Source organism: Ochotona princeps, chromosome 1 (genome assembly GCF_030435755.1).
Source record: "Ochotona princeps isolate mOchPri1 chromosome 1, mOchPri1.hap1, whole genome shotgun sequence".
NCBI classification, from domain to species: Eukaryota; Metazoa; Chordata; class Mammalia; order Lagomorpha; family Ochotonidae; genus Ochotona; species Ochotona princeps.
The window spans coordinates 129459730-129465238 of NC_080832.1; the positions used below are offsets into that span (position 1 = coordinate 129459730).

Genomic DNA, 5509 nt, shown 5'->3' on the forward strand with positions numbered 1-5509 from the left:
GGTTTGTGTTCATGAGTGGCCATGAGTGGCTGATTCTTGTGGCTATTGCTTTTAGTCCAGAAATGTCAGGAAACAATAACAGACGTTTCCTTCTTTTCTTTCTTTTTTTTGTTTTAAAGATTTATTTATTTTTATTGTAAAGTCAGATCTACAGAGAGGAGGAGAAGCAGAGAGGAAGATCTTCCATCTGATGATTCAATCCCTAAGTGACCACAACGCCTGGTGCTGTGCCGATATGAAGCCAGGAGCCAGGAAGTTCCTCCAGGTCTCCCACATGGGTGCAGGGTCCCAAGGCTTTGGGCCATCCTCGACTGCTCTTCCAGGCCACAAGCAGGGAGCTGGATGGGAAGTGTGGCTGCTGGGTGCCCATGTGGGATCATGGTGTGTTCAAGATTAGGACTTTGGTCGCTAGGGCACCGTGCTGGGCCCAATGATAGACATTTCTTTTTTTAAATTTTTTTGTAAAGATTTATTTTTATTGGAAAGTCAGATATACATAGAGGAGGAGAGACAGAGAGGAAGATCTTCCGTCCGAAGATTCACTCCCCAAGCGGCCGCAACGACTAGAGCTGAGACAATCCGCAGCCAGGAGCCAGGAACTTACTCCAGGTCTCCCATGCAGGTGCAGGGTCCCAAGGCTTTGGGCCATCCTCGACTGCTTTCCCAGGTCACAAGCAGAGAGCTGGCTGGGAAGCGGAGCTGCCGGGATTAGAACCGGCGCCCATATGGGATCTTGGGTGTTCAAGGCAAGGACTTTAACCACTACGCTATTGCACAGCGCTCTGATAGATATTTTTAAAGATTTATGTCTTTATTTGAAAGACAGAGTCATTAAAGAGAGTTTGTGGTGGGGTTGGGACACAGAGACATCTCCTGTCATCTGATTTACTCTCCCAGTAACTGCAATAGCCACGGCTGTACAGGCATCAAGGCAGGAGGCAAGAACTCTGTCCAGGTTTCTTTTTTTTTTTTTTTTTTTTAAAGATTTATTTTATTTTTATTACAAAGTCAGATATCCTGAGAGGAGGAGAGAGAGAGAGGAAGTGGAGCTGCCGGGATTAGAACCAGCGGCCATATGGGATCAAGGCGAGGAACTTAGCCACTAGGCCATGCTGCCAAGCCCATCTGTCCAGGTTTCTTACATGGATGGCAGGACTCCAAGCACGTGGCTTTCCTCCATTGCCTTCCCTAATACATCTGCAAGTGGCTGGACCAGAAACAGCAGGTGTGGGTCAAACCTTTGCTGTGCTACAGGATGCCCGCATCCTCATTGTTGGCTTCACTTGCCGTCCCCCAGCCTTGACCCCAGTGACATACGTTTCTACCTGGGATAATTCCGTGTATATCCTCTTGTTTTTTGGTGAGCCCACTGGACATTCTTCTTGCTCGCATTGTTGGATGGTTTACAGTATTTCTCCTCCCCCGCCCTGGTTATGCAGTAGTTAAAAAAAAAAAATTCATGCTGAGTCTCTAAGATTTTGCTGAAATCATATTAAAGACACAAAGGGGAGATGTTTGCCCTCGTGCTTGTTCCCTCCTTAACCAATAGTGAAAGTGGCACCCTTGCCTCACTGCTCTCGTAGCCTTACACACCAGGCATTCATTCACTTTAAAACCCGCTGGCTTTTGCACTATTTGATTATTTCATATTTATTTATAGAAAGACACTGAAAAAATACTACAGACCACACTTTCGTAGTGTGCTTTAACTTTGTTCGAAAATTTGTTTTTGGTTTTAATTTAGTCCTTTTTTGAAAGATTTATTTATTTTCATTGTAAAGGCAGATTTACAGAGAGGAGGAGAGGCAGAGAGGAAGATCTTCTGTCTGACCAATGATTCACTCCCCAAGTGGCTGCAGCGTCTGGAGCTGAGGTGATCTGAAAGCAGGAGCTAGGATCTTCTTCCTAGTGTTCCACATGGGTGCAAGGTTCCAAGGTTCTGGGCCATACTCCACTCCTTTCCCAGGCCACAATCAGGGAACTGGATGGGAAGTGGAGTAGCCTGACACGAACTGGCTCCCATAAGGGATGCCAGGGCTTGCAAGGGGAGGATTTAGACATTGAGCCATCGTGCTAGGCCCAGTCGGTTTGTTTAAAAGGTCTGATGGCGTAGTCTGAGGTTTGGGGAGATGGCAGAAGAGAGACATGCTCAGGAGAGATCTTTGTTCTTTGATGTAGAATATTGTAATTTGAGTTCCTTTTCTAGAGGACATGTATAGATTAGAGCTTGAGTTGTTTAAGGATTCTTGCCATTCTCTGAAACAGTACGTGTTAGACATCAATGATTTTTAGAGATAAAGCATTACACGACAAGCAGATGGAGAGAGTACATGGCCTTCTCTCAGGAGGTCAATTATGTTTTAAAAGCAAGAGAATTTTTTTTTTTGGTAGTGTCTTTTCTTCTAATGTACTCTGGCAGAGCCAATCCAGGATGTGCAAAGGGAATTTTAAAAAAGCATCTGTAGTATTACCATTTGTCAGCAAATGGATTATGGAATCTTTCATCCAGTCAGGATCATGTAGATAGTAGGAGAGTGCCATAGTCCCTGCTGATCAAAATAATAGCATCCAGTCAAAGTACTCATAGGCGATCACACCCCATGCCTTCCCCACGGGGAGCAGGCAAGGGCTCCCAGGCCCCGGTCAGGACCACTCCCCATGCTCAACTCCAAGGCAAGATTCTATTTTCTGTTCCCCAGATACCATTCAACATCTTCTCTCCCCATTCTAACACTTTGACTCAGAAAGAGTATTTTTTTGGTACTTAACCGCAATACTATTATCACATCTAAGAAGATTAGCATTTATTTGATAAGTTGCATCGAATGTACACTCTGCCTTGGTCCATTTGGGCTGCTGCAGAGGATCCGTAAGCTGCGTGACTTGTAAGTATGTATTGCATCTTATTCCGGTGACTGGGAAGACCACGGTCAAGGGTGCCGGCAGATATGGCGCCTGCTGAGGGCACACTTTGTGCTCCCTACAAGGTGACAATTTGTAGTCTTCTCCCACAGCAGCAGTAGAGAGAGAACTTGGGCCTCCTTTATAAACTTCCTTTCTCAGCCCTGATCACTCTCAACGTCCCGCACTTTCTAACCCAGTCATGCTGGGGGTTAGGTTTCAACATAGGAATTTGGGGGCCCACAAATGTTCAGGCCACAGTATGGCCTTGGCTTGTATTCTTTCTTGTGATCTGAAAATGCCTGTCATGTTTTTTCCCTGACTTAGCACACAGTCAAGGTACAACATCGCACAGTATTATCCTAATGTGTTTTTTTTTAAAAAAAGATTTGTCTATTTTTGTTGAAAAGTCAGGTTTTAAGAGCAAAAGAGAGACAGAGAGAAAGATCCTCCACGCGCTGATCCACTCCCCAAGTAGCCATAACGGCCGGAGCTCAGCTAATCCAAAGCCAGGAGCCAGGGGCTTCCTGTGGGTCTCTAGTGCAGATGCAGTGTCTCAAGGCTTTGGGCTGTTCTTGACTGCTTTGCCAGACAACAGGCAGGGATCTGGAAGGGAAATAGAGCAGCTGGGACACTAATGAGTGCCCATATGGGATCCCGGGTGTGCCGAATGAGGACTTAGCCACTTGGCTATTGTTCCAGGCCCTATCCTAATGCGTTTTTCAAAGCCAAATTAATTCAAGTAAATTTATTGTATCCATGACGGCGAATTTATTAAAAATAAGTATCATATGGGCCTGGCGCAATAGCATAGTGGGTAAAGTCCTCGCTTTGCACGCGCCAGGATCGCTGGTTCACTTGGGGAGTGAATCATCAGATGGAAGATCTTCCTCTCTGTCTCTCCTCCTCTCTGTAGATCTGACTTTCCAATAAAGTAAATAAATCTTTTCAAAAAATATATCATAGGGCCCGGCGGCATGGCCTAGTGGCTAAGGTCCTCGCCTTGAATGCGCTGGGATCCCATATGGGCGCTGGTTCTAATCCCGGCAGCTCCACTTCCTTTCTATCGCCTCCTCAGTATATCTGACTTTCCAATAAAGTAAATAAATCTTTTTAAAAATATATCATAACTTTACTAAGATAGGAGCTCTTTAGGTTTGGAAATAAAAGTAATTACTTATTACACTTGATCTTAGCCAAAAGGCCGAGAAGCGATAGTAATTACTTATTAATTTGAGATTTGTCTGCTTATTTGAAAGACACAGAGAAAGGGAGAGAGAAAGAGAGAGATCTTCGATATGCTGGCTCACTCTCAAAATGATTACGACAGCTAGTGCCGGGGCACGCCAAAACCAGGACTTTTGAATTCCATCTAGGTCTCCTACATTGGTGGGCAGGGCCCAAGCTCGCCAGATGTCCCAGGTTGGTTGGCAGGGAGCTAAGCAGAAGTGGAGCAGCAGTGCTCATATGAAATGCTGACGTTGAACGTGGTAGCTTAGCCTTCTGCGTCCAAACACGAGCCCCACCCTACCACCCCACCACCCCTCCCCACTCCGCCTCACCAAGCATTATTCTATTACAATTGAATCATCAGTAAACAGTAAACATTCTTGTCCTCCCAGGAATCTTCTCTCCAGAAGTGACTTGCAGGTCTGAGAAGGACCCCAGAGCTGGCTGGTCTGCTTCCAGGCAAGGGCTTTGTACAGCCTCTGTGACCTGGAGCACAGCCCTTGCCTGGCCATCCATTTGTAAACTGATGGGAGAAAGTTGCCTTGAATGCTTGCCATGAGCTTCCTCAAGCGCAGAGGAGCATTGAGGCAGCGCTGAGGCTTTCGTATCAACCCTTGGACAGTCACAGGGAGCCAACGGGTGAAAGGAAGAACTGGGAAAAACCAAGGCAGGCTTCTCTCTGAAAGGAATTTTTAGGTTGAGATAAGAGGCGTGAGGGGAGTCAGTCAGGCTAACTGTAGGAAGAGTTGCTTCTAGATTTACCCTTTCTTTCTGCCTGGTAACACATAAAAGGTAAAATGCATGTGGCAGAGATGGCTGGAGTTTCCTAACAGGTGATCTGGTTTCTTTCATTCTCAGGGAAACCCAGGGTCACTCATCCTGACTCTGTTTGCAGCAATCTTTGTAGCTAGTTAAGCTTTTGTGCTGAGTCCTGGTCACTTCTTGGGGGAGTCATCCTAAAAGGGAGGTGGCGTGCTACTACTTCCCACTCTACCCTTCTTCAGAGTGTGGAATAAAACCACGGTGGGAGGGGCCCGGCGGCGTGGCCTAGTGGCTAAAGTCCTCGCCTTGAAAGCCCCGGGATCCCATATGGGTGCCGGTTCTAATCCCGGCAGCTCCACTTCCCTTCCAGCTCCCTGCTTGTGGCCTGGGAAAGCAGTCGAGGACAGCCCAATGCATTGGGACCCTGCACCCGCGTGGGAGACCCAGAAGAGGTTCCTGGTTCCCGGCTTCGGATCGGCGTGCATCGGCCCGTTGTGGCTCACTTGGGGAGTGAATCATCGGACAGAAGATCTTCCTCTCTGTCTCTCCTCCTCTCTGTATATCTGGCTGTAATAAAATGAATAAATCTTTAAAAAAAAAACACACAAAAAAAATA

The 5509-nt window shown here is 46.5% G+C and overlaps 1 pseudogene; it reads right to left on the reverse strand.

The window, feature by feature from the left end:
• Window positions 1-4052: 4052 nt before the first annotated feature.
• LOC118758334 (U2 spliceosomal RNA) lies at window positions 4053-4117 on the reverse strand (annotated as a pseudogene).
• Between the last annotated feature and the right edge of the window lie 1392 nt (window positions 4118-5509).